The following is a 15,059-nucleotide window of genomic DNA, read 5'->3' on the forward strand; positions in this document are numbered from 1 at the left end:
AGGCCTACATATGAATAAGGACACATTTATACATTGTTTAATAAAAACATGCACAAAAAAAAAAAAAAGAAGAGAAGAAAAAAAGATAATCACTACTGGTCAAAACGTTATGTGAACAGTATTAGTATTTCTGGGGCTATAGAAGAGTTTTGCACGTGTGTATTGTTTTTCCTCTCATTTCAGTGACAGATGTTTTAGAAACAAGGCCTATGTCGACGCTGGATTTACAGATCATTTTATACTAAAAGATCCCGGTCATCCCAGAGCTAGAACCGCAGGCGATAAGTAATAAAACTGCATCAAATTTCTGTTTTGATTTGGGAGAGAATTGTAAAGCAGTGTCTTTTTTTTATAAATCTGATAAAACCTGTTTTTATACAGTCTGTGGATAAAACGAAAGAATCTTCGGAGATGCATCTAAGCATGCGATACTACTCTATAAGTAGCTACTCAAGATTAACATGACATTGGCCAAAACTGTGCTTTATGTCCCCTTTAAAAATAACTAAATTCACAGTTCACAGTCGCATAAAATAATTATGCTTTAATTTCAAGATTTGCAACCAGAAATAATGAAAAAGTAATATCAAATATAGTAAATTACATTGTTTTTTGTTGTTGATGTTTTTTTCACTGACTTCTCTCGCTATATATGAATTACGCAATTATGTAATGTATTAAATAGTAGAATTAGAATACTATTTCAAAATAACTGCCTAGCTTTTAAAAAGCTTTTATTGTGGCATTTCTGATCTGTTAGATCCTCTGTCAGCGAGACATCTTTGTGCTGTGTGGGTTAGGGTTAGACCAGAGTTCACCAAATCAGAACTTTCGAAGTTAAGGACAAAATTCTTTGCATAAGCTATTGTGTGTTCTTTCCCAATCTCCTGTGTTCACACGCTTATGAATAGAATTGAAATTATGTGATATTGTTCATCTTTTCATAGCAACCCGTCTTTTCTTTCAAAGTTGCATTTGAAGGTTTTTTTTGTTTTTGTTTTTGTTTTTTGTTTTGTTCTGCAAGTAGGTTGATTGTCTTCCAGTTTTGTTTTACTGTTATACCCCAGTACAGCCACCAGGAGGCATCATATCCAAAGAGTAGCAGAGGAAATCTCTATCAGAGGTGTTCACCTCACTTGATGTGCCCACACAGAGCTGCAGCTTCTGATCAACACAAACTGCTGCTGTCCTCATCTGCACTCTGACCTGCTCTCACTCTCTGCTTCCTCTCGCTTCTCTTACAGAGAGCAGCATCTCTAGTGTATGTGGAATACAGAGAACTGTTAATTATTGCTTATTATATTACATTTTATTAATACTTTTAGTGTAACTATATATATATATATATATATATATATATATATATATATATATATATATATATATATATATATATACAGTTTTTTTCCTCACTTTTAATTAAGATATATTTTTTAAAGCAAACATGATTTCATGTGGGTAAATAGATTTAGTTCGAAAAATGTCCAACATGTGTGGAAAACTTATTTTTTTATGACTAGTTTTGTTCTATCCCATATTTGGCTTGACTTTGAATAGTTCCTATCTTTATCACTAGGTGGTGCTAGAGACGCATGCAGAGTCTGCCAGTCTAGCGTGAGTCTGGCAATATAAATATAAAACAGGCCTACAAGAAAAATATTGTATTATTGTCTTAAGAGTCCATTAACTGATCGTCTTTTCCCCCTAATATGTTAATATTCTTATACAGTCCCAAAGCGCACGCTAAGAATGTGCGTTTTTATGGTAAATCACGCATCAAGGACGCATGTTTTGATGTTAAATCGCACACTTTTGACGTGTCAGTGTGCAATCAGACGCCCGAGCAGGCGTTTATGAATACTTTGGCTTGCCATAAGTAAGCTTCATCAATGTGACATCATCTTTTCTCTGATTGCAACAGTTAGTGCTCATTTAACTCATTAGCTACAGCTGACAATTTGCTAGACATCAGTACAGTCATTATGTGTCCATTTATTGTTATGTTCATGCAGAAATTTGTTCTAGCGATGCTGATATAGTCTCAGCCTCAGACGTCATGTCCACAGCCCATTGGCTGAGCGTCTGATGCATATGGCACACAAATTTACAAACACTATCAGATTTGTTGAACTATATAGGATTTCTGGGAGATGTGTGTGGTGCGTTCTTTAACATTCCGCCTGGAAACAAAGATGCAGTGATGCCAAACCCCCTCATAGAAGAAAAAAGCCGTTGTGTTTACCACTGTGAAGAATGAGTGCTTATCAGGATCAACTTAATGCTGGATTTTCAAAAGTATATGAAATATTTAAAGTTTGGCAGGATAAAGGCCTAATCTTTAAAATAAGTACAAGAGTTTTACAGACCTGTTTGTTACTGACCATTCCAAGCAGCCAAGGTTCCCATGCTAGACTAATGCTGATATAGAGGTGAAGACTTCATTGGTCACTCCACATGCCCAACAGGTGCAGTCCATATCTAAATAATGACAAGCTGGCAGGTTTCTTAAATTTTGTGTTCAAATCAGCAACTATGATATAATGTAATACAATTTTGAGTGGACTAATACTACTACAAGTACAACAAATAAGTGAAAGGTTTATTAGGACATATACAAAAACTCCAAGTTGCCACTGCTGGAGTTGCATAAGATGCCTTATTAAAATAAATGCATTTTAATCATCATCATCATATTATTGGAAGCAGTAGTGATAATAATAATTTATTAAACCTTGAGCTCAAATGTTTATTTATGCAGCTTCATTAAAAACAAATACATTTCATGAATAATTTAATAAGCAGTTGTTTATTGTTGATAATAATAATAAGGCATGAGGTCAAATGTTAATTGAATCAGGTTCATTAAAATAATATTTATTATTATTATTATTATTTATTATTTATTATTATTATAAAACTGCATCAAATTTCTGTTTTGATTTGGGAGAGAATTGTAAAGCAGTGTCTTTTTTTTATAAATCTGATAAAACCTGTTTTTATACAGTCTGTGGATAAAACGAAAGAATCTTCGGAGATGCATCTAAGCATGCGATACTACTCTATAAGTAGCTACTCAAGATTAACATGACATTGGCCAAAACTGTGCTTTATGTCCCCTTTAAAAATAACTAAATTCACAGTTCACAGTCGCATAAAATAATTATGCTTTAATTTCAAGATTTGCAACCAGAAATAATGAAAAAGTAATATCAAATATAGTAAATTACATTGTTTTTTGTTGTTGATGTTTTTTTCACTGACTTCTCTCGCTATATATGAATTACGCAATTATGTAATGTATTAAATAGTAGAATTAGAATACTATTTCAAAATAACTGCCTAGCTTTTAAAAAGCTTTTATTGTGGCATTTCTGATCTGTTAGATCCTCTGTCAGCGAGACATCTTTGTGCTGTGTGGGTTAGGGTTAGACCAGAGTTCACCAAATCAGAACTTTCGAAGTTAAGGACAAAATTCTTTGCATAAGCTATTGTGTGTTCTTTCCCAATCTCCTGTGTTCACACGCTTATGAATAGAATTGAAATTATGTGATATTGTTCATCTTTTCATAGCAACCCGTCTTTTCTTTCAAAGTTGCATTTGAAGGTTTTTTTTGTTTTTGTTTTTGTTTTTTGTTTTGTTCTGCAAGTAGGTTGATTGTCTTCCAGTTTTGTTTTACTGTTATACCCCAGTACAGCCACCAGGAGGCATCATATCCAAAGAGTAGCAGAGGAAATCTCTATCAGAGGTGTTCACCTCACTTGATGTGCCCACACAGAGCTGCAGCTTCTGATCAACACAAACTGCTGCTGTCCTCATCTGCACTCTGACCTGCTCTCACTCTCTGCTTCCTCTCGCTTCTCTTACAGAGAGCAGCATCTCTAGTGTATGTGGAATACAGAGAACTGTTAATTATTGCTTATTATATTACATTTTATTAATACTTTTAGTGTAACTATATATATATATATATATATATATATATATATATATATATATATATATATATATATATATATATATATATATACAGTTTTTTTCCTCACTTTTAATTAAGATATATTTTTTAAAGCAAACATGATTTCATGTGGGTAAATAGATTTAGTTCGAAAAATGTCCAACATGTGTGGAAAACTTATTTTTTTATGACTAGTTTTGTTCTATCCCATATTTGGCTTGACTTTGAATAGTTCCTATCTTTATCACTAGGTGGTGCTAGAGACGCATGCAGAGTCTGCCAGTCTAGCGTGAGTCTGGCAATATAAATATAAAACAGGCCTACAAGAAAAATATTGTATTATTGTCTTAAGAGTCCATTAACTGATCGTCTTTTCCCCCTAATATGTTAATATTCTTATACAGTCCCAAAGCGCACGCTAAGAATGTGCGTTTTTATGGTAAATCACGCATCAAGGACGCATGTTTTGATGTTAAATCGCACACTTTTGACGTGTCAGTGTGCAATCAGACGCCCGAGCAGGCGTTTATGAATACTTTGGCTTGCCATAAGTAAGCTTCATCAATGTGACATCATCTTTTCTCTGATTGCAACAGTTAGTGCTCATTTAACTCATTAGCTACAGCTGACAATTTGCTAGACATCAGTACAGTCATTATGTGTCCATTTATTGTTATGTTCATGCAGAAATTTGTTCTAGCGATGCTGATATAGTCTCAGCCTCAGACGTCATGTCCACAGCCCATTGGCTGAGCGTCTGATGCATATGGCACACAAATTTACAAACACTATCAGATTTGTTGAACTATATAGGATTTCTGGGAGATGTGTGTGGTGCGTTCTTTAACATTCCGCCTGGAAACAAAGATGCAGTGATGCCAAACCCCCTCATAGAAGAAAAAAGCCGTTGTGTTTACCACTGTGAAGAATGAGTGCTTATCAGGATCAACTTAATGCTGGATTTTCAAAAGTATATGAAATATTTAAAGTTTGGCAGGATAAAGGCCTAATCTTTAAAATAAGTACAAGAGTTTTACAGACCTGTTTGTTACTGACCATTCCAAGCAGCCAAGGTTCCCATGCTAGACTAATGCTGATATAGAGGTGAAGACTTCATTGGTCACTCCACATGCCCAACAGGTGCAGTCCATATCTAAATAATGACAAGCTGGCAGGTTTCTTAAATTTTGTGTTCAAATCAGCAACTATGATATAATGTAATACAATTTTGAGTGGACTAATACTACTACAAGTACAACAAATAAGTGAAAGGTTTATTAGGACATATACAAAAACTCCAAGTTGCCACTGCTGGAGTTGCATAAGATGCCTTATTAAAATAAATGCATTTTAATCATCATCATCATATTATTGGAAGCAGTAGTGATAATAATAATTTATTAAACCTTGAGCTCAAATGTTTATTTATGCAGCTTCATTAAAAACAAATACATTTCATGAATAATTTAATAAGCAGTTGTTTATTGTTGATAATAATAATAAGGCATGAGGTCAAATGTTAATTGAATCAGGTTCATTAAAATAATATTTATTATTATTATTATTATTTAGACCATCTGCTCCTGCATGTTTTTTTTTTTTTTATGAACCCGTTATGTGTACTCAAATCTCCAGGATGAATTTTGCAGCCTTTTTTTTTGTCAAGTTTGGGGATTTTGAAATGAGTCTGTGGCTCAGCAAAGTTTGAGAAATCACCTAAACATCATATCCTTACTAAATAGTTATTAAATGATGTCGTTCTGATGAGGATCTATGAATTTCTGAAAAGAACCTAACTTTCAGTTGATGTCTGATTCAGCTCTGCAAATGATTTGATTTCCTGAAGTTGAGAGTTGAAGACCTGATGAAGATGAGTAAAAGAAAACATGAAGTGAGGACGGAAAATAAAATGAGTGTTTTGGTTGGTGGGTGTGTGTGGGTAGGCTGGATAAATGAGGGCTGGAACACAGGTGTGGGGGTGTGATTAGGCTCCCAGGGCAGATTCTCTCTCTCTCTCTTTTTTTCCATCTTCCTCTCTCTCCCTCAAACAGCCTCGTGTTGTTCTTCTTTTCGCTTGTGTGGAAGTTGTGAGGGCACCCTCTGGATTGCCTCACTGCCGGAGCATGCCGGACCCTGTTATCTGGCTATCCATCTGTGCTATTGATTGTAGGTTTTTTTTCTTTTTTTCATCTTTCCCCTCCCTGGGCTGGTGTTTGAGCGCTGAGATAGGGAGCCGGAGGAGGCGGGGGGAGATCTCAGCATGTTTGCAGGGAGTTGAGGGTGCTGAGGCTCACAAGGTCTGCCTATAGCCTGAACCAGTCTCTTAGAGCAAGTATGTGTGTGCATGTATAGGCCTATGTATGTGTCTATTCCCTTTCCTCTCTTACTCCCTCTCCCTCCAGGGATCGCTTCCCCACACACACTCCTGGCGGCTCTTCCCTCCTCCCCCTCACCCCTGGCTCTCTCCCGCCCGCCTGCCTGCCTGCCGTCTCCGCTCCCGGGGGGCATCAGCAGCGCTGCCGGCTCCCCCTGTGATTTGCAGAGATTTGTCTAAGTGAGAAGCAATTAGTGTGGAAGGCTATTAATGTATGCGCACTCAGGCCGACCTCCGGCCAGCTCAGGGAGAACCAGGGTGGCATGACCGCAGGGCTCCATGATGCTCTCCCCTTCGTTTTGTTGGCAGGAACATACTGAGACACCGATGTTCCCCGCTGCCACTTGTCCCCTTTGATTTCAATTAATGAGATAAACGCAGCGTCTCATGCTCTAAACTGTCATCTTTCTTTATGCATTCACATGAGTCTTTTTGTTGAAGTGTTGACTAATTGCTTTGTGTGCAGTCTTTAGTGTGTTTCAGGTTTAGACTACCTGGCACAATGGTTGAAGGGTTTCCTGCAAGCCCCCACACACTTTCCATTGCAGATGATTATCAGCAGTTTGCAAAAGCATGGAAAAGCAGTAGGTGTGGACTGTGCATGGGCCGTGGGAGGGTTCCCTCTGAGATTTGCTGTGGTGGGTAAGGGCCAGGGGCATTTTCTCAGAGGAGGCATTGCTTGCTTAAACAATTCAGTAAGATTAGGAAATCATAGGCAGTACATAAATCAAACATAGCAAATAATACAAAATATTCATGCTTAAATATTTTTTATCACATAATGTTGCAAAGGTGAAACCAGGGGATAAAGAAAGAGAGTCTTATGCCCACAAAGAGCTCATTGTTTTTTCACTGAGGTGCGAGTATAAAGTGAATAGAGGAGAAAAGTCACATTAACAAGGCAGTACCTCCACTTCACTGTGTATAGCTGATTACCCTGTAATACCCTGTGCATCTACTTCACAAATTAACAAAGCGACTAAAACTGGTGAACATTTTTTGATTCGAAATTATAAGTTACTTAAAGGAACTGTTAATCCAAGTTGAAAATTCTGTCATGTACTCACTTAAATTTGGGTATTTGGGCAGTTTTTTTGTTTGTTTAGGTTGGTGTGTTCACAGGTGATAAATCAGTTATAGTAAAGTTTTTCAGCATAACCTTCTAGCTGCCTCTCGATATTAGCATTTTACATATTGCTACTCTAGCATCATTTTTGGTCAATGTAAAGAGTGTCCACAATGCTTATGCAACATTTATCTATTGCAGCTTGCTGTGCGCACAAAATTGACGCCTCGTCTGAGAAACACTAACTGTTTCGACCCTCCAACAAGTTTTGGTGAATCACTAATGGGAAGCAAAACTCTCTTCCTACCAACAAACTTCAAAACACCACCTTCTGCGCAGAAGAAACAGGAAAAGTTTTGGAAAGACCTGAAGGTGATTTTTGGGTGAACTTTCCTTTTTAAAATATCAAATTAAGCAATGTATTTTAAGGAATAATAGACAAAAATAACTAATTCTGAACGTTTCCTCTTCATTTCAGAAGTCCAGTTTGTTCTGGTCTTGGTAACTTACCTCAGCAGAATAAGAGGCTTGAATCAATTTTTCTGTTATATTTAGTGAACTGAAGGCCTCCTCCTGAAGTCAGGCATTGTATCTGTGAGGAGCGGGCAGCTCCTGGGTGGCTGGGCTGACTAGTTGGTTAATTAAAGCTAGAGTAATTAGAGACCGTTATTACAGCAGCTTTTAGGAGCTTGATAAGAAGCTAATCCTCTGAAGTAAGGCTGAGATCGAACCGGTCCCTGATGAGGTTTTCTCCTGATGCTCAACTGGAAGTACAATCTCTCCTCCAAAACCTGGGATAACATGAGAGGAGAGTGACTGTGTTCTTAAAGGTTTACGGTGTATTTATTTTCCATGTTGACAATTCTCCATTTCCATGACTATTCTCTATTTATAGCAGTTTCATGACCTGCATGTTTTTATTCATGGCACTCTATGTGTTTTCGTTAAAGGCACATCAGATTAAAGCCTTACCCGGAATACGGAATTGGAAAATGATGTGCATATAAACACGTCTCCTCTAAGTGCCATAACAAGCAGCATTTTGTACATCTAATTCATGGGAGTCTGCCCATATGCTTGATAATCTATAATTCAGTAGTGGCAGATGTCTCTGTTAATCATTCATACGTGTATGTTATGTGCCAGTCTATGCCATCATTTGTTGTTGTTTTGTCATCTACTTGCAGTGGCTCATCTGCCAGTGACTCCAAAGTTGACCGTACACTTACACATCCTTTACATACAGTAGTAAGCCAGTTGGCCATACACAGCAATATTTTGCAGGTTGTTGACCTAAGTGTTGATGGGGTAAGAAATTAGAGGTGATAGAAGACAGGCTAGACCAGTAATGACATGTAATTGCCCTACAGGTGTATATCACAGGTGTTTCTGCACCTCGCTGGGCTTTTAAACCCTGCTGTACCTGAGGTTGCTCGTTTCTGGGCATGGTGGGAGATGAGACATTCCTCAGCATGCAGATAATGCCGTCGCTCCTCACCGCCAGTCTGCTCCGGCACCAGCTATAATGCAGCAGCGGCAACATGACACCTCCACTGCGAGAGGGATTTAATATAGTCCGCCACACACTCACACACACGAGAGAAACCTGAGATATAAGTATATGCTACCAGCGTCTCGCAGTAAGGTGATCTGAGCATGCCGTGTCTGTACATATACACCCTTACCACGTTTACTTCGAACACACGCATGTGTGAAATTCAGTTCATGTATCACTTAAGACAAGGAATCATCATTATACCATGTACAGTACCATAAACACCACCATTTACAAGTTCATGATAGGTATGATTTTTATTTTTATATTTGAAAGAAGCCTTATATAGTCACCAAGGCTGCATTATTTGATCAAATATACATTAAAAACAGTAATATTTAGAAATAATATAACAATGTAAAATAAATGTTTACTATTATGATATACAGATATACAGCTTGATTATTGAAGATGCAGGACAACCACCTAGAAGTGCATTACAATAGTCCAGTCTAGAGGTCATGAATGCATAAACTAGCTTTTCTGCATCAGAAGACAAGTTGCTGTCCAATATAACACCCAGATTTTTGACGGAAGTAACAGTACATCCTTCTAGTTGCAAACTGTAGTCTCCTAGATTCTGTGTACTGTTTATTGGTCCAATAGGTAATATCTCTGTCTTATCCGAATTTAATAGAAGAAAATTATTAGTCATACAATCTTTTACATTTTTAACACATTCTGTTAGCATATATTGTTGAAATTTAGAAGTTTAATCTGGTCTCATTGAGATAAATGGTTGAGTGTCATCAGCATAACAGTGGAAACTAATCCCGTATTTTCTAATAATATTACCAAGGGGCAACATGTATATTTAAAATAGCAGAGGGCCTAGGACAAATCCTTGTTGCACTCCATATTTTACTGATGATAAATGAGATGATTCCCAATTTAAATAAACAATATGGTAGCGATCAGACAGGTAGGATATAAACCATCTTAGAGCCTGCCCTTCAATACCTGTATAGTTTTGTAATCGATCTATGATTATGTCATGATCTATGGGGCCGAACGCAGCACTAAGATCTAGTAAAACTAGCAATGAGATGCAGCCTTGATCTGACACAAGAAGCAAGTCATTTCTGTGCTATGGTGGGGCCTGAAACCTGACTGAAATTCTTCATACAGATCATTTTTTGCAGGAAGGAGCACAATTGAACAGACACAACTTTTTCTCAAATTTTAGACATAAATGGAAGATTTGAAATGGGCCTATAATTTGCCAGTTCACTAGGATCTAGTTGTGGTTTCTTACTAAGAGGCTTATTAAGAACCGCCTGCTTATTCAGCTACAGGTAATAACTCTTTCAGTAATTTAGTGGGTACAGGGTCGAATAAACATGTTGTTGGTTTAGATGCAGTGATAAGATTATGTAACTCTTTCTGTCCTATAGTTGTAAAGCAAATAACACACAAATCCACTATTTATCCGGCTGGTCATGTGACTTTCATTCCCATTGCTTCAGTGTCCAGCAATTTCTTGCATTTGATTTTCTATGAACAGGCCTTTTCCTCCTTACATGAATATGATGTCTTATCAGATCATGAAATGCCTAAATAAACACACATAAAATCAGTCTAATTAATAAATTATAATTATTTATAATATATAAATATATATTCAGAGAATGCATTAAGCCATGTCTCTCATACTGTGCTGAAGGTCACGTGCATGTGGAGTTGGAGCTGCAGTGCTGTCCCAGCCAGTGAGGAGGTTAACTGATCTGCTGAGGGGAGGAGAGCCGTCCTGCCACACCACACGATATTGACAGGTTAGAACCCGAGGGCTCCTGCAGGATATGAACATCGCTGGAGGGGGGTTACCACCATGCACCATTCCTGCTTGTAGGTGTATCTATCAGAGGGAAAAGAGTTAGAGAAGCAGCACAGAGGAAAGTAAGGCTTATGCGGTTAACTTGATGGCTGACACGTTATATTTGGGTTATTGGATGTTAATGTGTCGGAGCAGAATGCATTGCAGAGAGAAGTGGTTTTACAGCCGGAGATCAGACAGAGCGCCGTAAGGCTGCAGTCTGGGTGAGGATTAGGGTCCTACGCAGCACAGCTTGCAGCGTTCTGCAGTGTTCTGCTTGCTGATGTTCAAATGGGCTTGACCTTTCCCTGACTCCCCGCACCAATCAATAACCCCAGCTTCAATTTTCATGGGTCCCCATTTGGCTGTTTTCTGCCTTATTTACGGAAAAAACGGAAAGCAAGGTGCAAGGAAACTTTATCTATTTTAATCTTCGTAACTAATACTGGCAAAAAAAAAGACGTAATTCAAATTATTTGTTGATGCTTGTACATCTGCTGCCACGTGAAAAACATTTTTGAAACAGTCACTTGTGATGTTGGCACATAAATGTTTTTTCATGTTAAGAAGCAGCTGGGTATATTATTCTTTTATGTACTGCAAATATGTTAAAATGAAAAATTCAGATTTGCCATCACAGGAATAAATTATATTTTAAAATATACAAAATAGTAAGCAGTTAAGTATTATTTTTTTTTTATAATATTACAGTATTTTTGATCAAATAAATGCCAACTTTGTAAGAATAAAAGACATCTACTTTAAAAACATTTTAGAACTGACTTTTAAACAGTAGTGTCCACTAGCAGGTGCTAACTTTGCCATGCTAAAAATGAAATCTTGTCTTCGGAAATGTCTTCACACATCATCATCATCATCTGAGGGTGTCTGTACAGTATATACGCTGGTAAGATCAAGTTGATGCTGTGTCTCTGTACTTATATGTATATGTTAACACAGATAAAGACTTTATATTTTAGGACATTGATTAACAGACTGTAAGGTTGTATGTTTTAATATTTATATAGTACACACAGATTTTACTATCAGCTATCTTGTGTTTATTATTATTATTATTATTATTATATTTTTAAATGTTATCAAAATATTTAATTTATAATGATATTATTAATTTATTTATTTATTAAATCCACATGATATCCAGTATTATAAACAGCATAGCAGAATCTCTACTGGTTGATTAAGAAGATGTAATTACACCATGCCCTTTATCAACATAGTAAGATGATGTGTGTGGTATTGCAGTTTCTGGTTGCCATGATGATGACACCATCACATGAGCCACGGAAATAAGGTTTGAGGGTCGTATGCAACCCACAGAGTACTTATTGAATAGCAGTCTATGGCACATAAAACAAAAAAATATTGATTGTGGAAATCTGTGGATCTGTGGGAAGCTCATACAGTGTGAAAGTGGTCTGCGTAGCCATTGAGTCATTTCTGAGTGTTTGTATTCTTTGTTTTGTCCTTTTGCGAGGTAGGTGTGGGTTGCAACCTGATCTTTCCATGCACTGATGAAGATCTCTGGTTGTATGATAAAACGACTCCTCGCTTCAGCTGCAGGCCTCAGTGAGCTGTGGGGCAGACAAACTGGCTCCTGAGCGATCAAAGGTGAGTGCAGCGCATACGTGGGGGCGTTTTGCGTCGCCACCGACGCAGGCAAGCCCTTCTGTGGTCGGCTCGTGTTCTATATCTGTACTCCTGGCATTTTCACTTTTACGCTCACCGCTCCTCCTCATTCTCACTTTCGTTACCCACAAGCCCCAGCATGTATGTGTGTATGCATGTTTTTGTGTCTGTAAATGCACCCACGTACTAGGGTTTCCCTCCAGAGTGTGTGTAGGTGCAGTGCACATTTTGCATTCCACGCCCCACGTTCTCGAGGGTCACACTTTTCCATTGCTTATTGCTCGGGTACCTCTTTATTCAGCAGCATGATTGCTCAATGATGACAGCTGCAGTTGCAACATCCGCAGTCCAAATGCAGTTACGAATGTCTTTAGATATAAAGAGGGATGTGGAAAGTGGCTTCAGATTCACTACTATTAAAATGCATATGAGAACAGCCATTTTACTTTAGTGTAAAACGTGTATAATTCTTGTGCCACAAAATATAAAATGTATTAGTTGCCCAAGACTGACTGACCAAACCAATTTATTTATTTAATTAGTTAGTAGTTGCCCAATTCTTGGTTATCCCCAAGTCAATTAAAATAGTTATTTACTTATTTAATAGTTGCTCAGGCCGTCTTCATTCAAGATACTATTTATTTATTGTTTGTTTTCTTTATTTATTGTGGCCAAATTCTTGTTTATGCCAAGATAATTGTATTTATTTATTTAGCTCCCCACTTGTTCATTTACCAGGATACTTAAAATGATTTAATTGATGTATTTATTTAATAGTTGCCCAATTCTTGTTTATTTACAGTACAAGATAATGGAAATTATTTTATTTACTGAATTATTTTTTTTCAAATAATTAGATGTTTGCCCAATATTTGTTTATGAACAAGAACATTTTATTAGTATATTAATTTATATTAGTATATCAGTACTTACAAAAACAATAATAAACAAGAAGTATCTTCACAGGTGGTTCAGGATTCATGAACACACACATGCAGATAATATTGGAGTAACTGTGTGTGTGTGTGTGTGTGTGTGTGTGTGTGTTTTTCTCTTCAGTCTTCAGTGTGGTGTTTGAGTTGTGAACCGTGGCCCAGGCAGGCAGGAAACGCATCATGGTGCTAACTGGAACCAGATGTCAGAGGCTGCTGGGGATTCTCACAATGGAACATGCTCGTCAAAAGGAAACTTTTCTCTCCTCCTCTCTCTCGTTCTCTGTTTCTTTTCTTTTTTTTCCCTGCAAGCATCAAAGACCCTGATTGTTTGGGTGCTGATTGATTGCTAGAATGTGACAGTCACCACCAAATCTAGTTTCAGCAGGATGGAGAGCGATAAAGCAAGATGGGTTAAAGGAGGACCAACCCAGGAACATGGTGTTCAAGTACCTTAACTCTGTTGCCTAGGAAACGAGACAATTTGGGGGGGGGGGGGGGGGGGGGTAATCTGGCTTCTGAAGGACCATGGGCACCAAGCACCTGACACTTGATTTGAATTATGTACTTGTATAATTTGTTGACACACCAGGCAGGAGAAGGTGAAATACACCAGACATGATTTATTATTTTTTAACAGGGACATTGCAATCAATAAACACGTACTTGTACAAGTTTATCCTCCCAACTTTTCAAGCATTAATCATTATATTTAATAAGTGCTTCTGCAAGAGTGTAAAGTCTGAACAAACTAAATGTAGTCAGCTGTGTCGCATATTTTTAAGACAAGACAAGAGCTTTGTTCAACCCGTCGTATTGACAGTCAATAAAATTATAAACCTTATCAGCCTGACTCTTGAATATTAAATCGGGTGACGTAAAGTTTGTATGATAAGTTCATAAAATGGCTAGCACACACTTACCTATGAATGCTTCTGCGCCTAATTAAACCCTTGTGCGGTCTTCGGTCATTTCCGACCGGAATATTTTACGTTTTGAAATGTTAAAAATCACAGCTTCATCGGAATGATATGAAATGCGGTGACTTTCATGGCATTTGGGGTGTGAACATACAAAAAAATTGAGGGCATGATTCGAACAGTCTAAGTGGGCGTAAAAAAAATAGTAACACTCATGGTCTTCGGTCAAAAATGACCGTCCATAGGAAATGAATGGGAAATAGACAAAAATACAACAATTCAGAGAATATTTGTGTACACAATCTACAAATCGATCACAAAACTGAAAAAAAGTGCACAGCAGTGAAGGGATAACACTATAAAACATCAAGAGTGTGATATTGACACATCCAATCACACACAGATGCACACACACACACACAAACACACACACACACACATACTTACACATAGACACCTATGAACTACTGTGTCTGTAACACAGAGCAAAGTTTTGAGAATGTGAAATCCATTCAATAATTCAGTCATAATGCAGAGAAAATCTAACAGCAGTGAAGGTATGACACTCTAAATAATCACATACACACACACACGCGCGCGCGCACACACGCACACACTTATGACCTGCTGTCTGTAAAACAGCGATGAGAAGCAAGCGCTGCCTCTTGGGTTTGTCAGTGCACTTAGAAACTCAGACTTGGTCCTTTGCACCATTCTGAGGATTCTTATTTTTTATTTTTTTGCAGGAGCTCTGTGCCACTGAACAATATGTTCAGGTTTGATTGCAATCATA

The 15,059-nt window shown here is 37.5% G+C and overlaps 1 long non-coding RNA gene across 1 annotated transcript; it reads left to right on the top strand.

The window, feature by feature from the left end:
* Positions 1-10,391: 10,391 nt before the first annotated feature.
* Positions 10,392-13,838, top strand: LOC127944448 (uncharacterized). Its single transcript, XR_008150361.1, has 3 exons — positions 10,392-10,723; positions 12,267-12,396; positions 13,474-13,838. It is a non-coding gene; the product is annotated as an uncharacterized LOC127944448 (long non-coding RNA).
* Positions 13,839-15,059: the final 1,221 nt, after the last annotated feature.

The sequence above is a fragment of the Carassius gibelio genome, chromosome A23 (assembly GCF_023724105.1).
Source record: "Carassius gibelio isolate Cgi1373 ecotype wild population from Czech Republic chromosome A23, carGib1.2-hapl.c, whole genome shotgun sequence".
NCBI lineage: Eukaryota > Metazoa > Chordata > Actinopteri > Cypriniformes > Cyprinidae > Carassius > Carassius gibelio.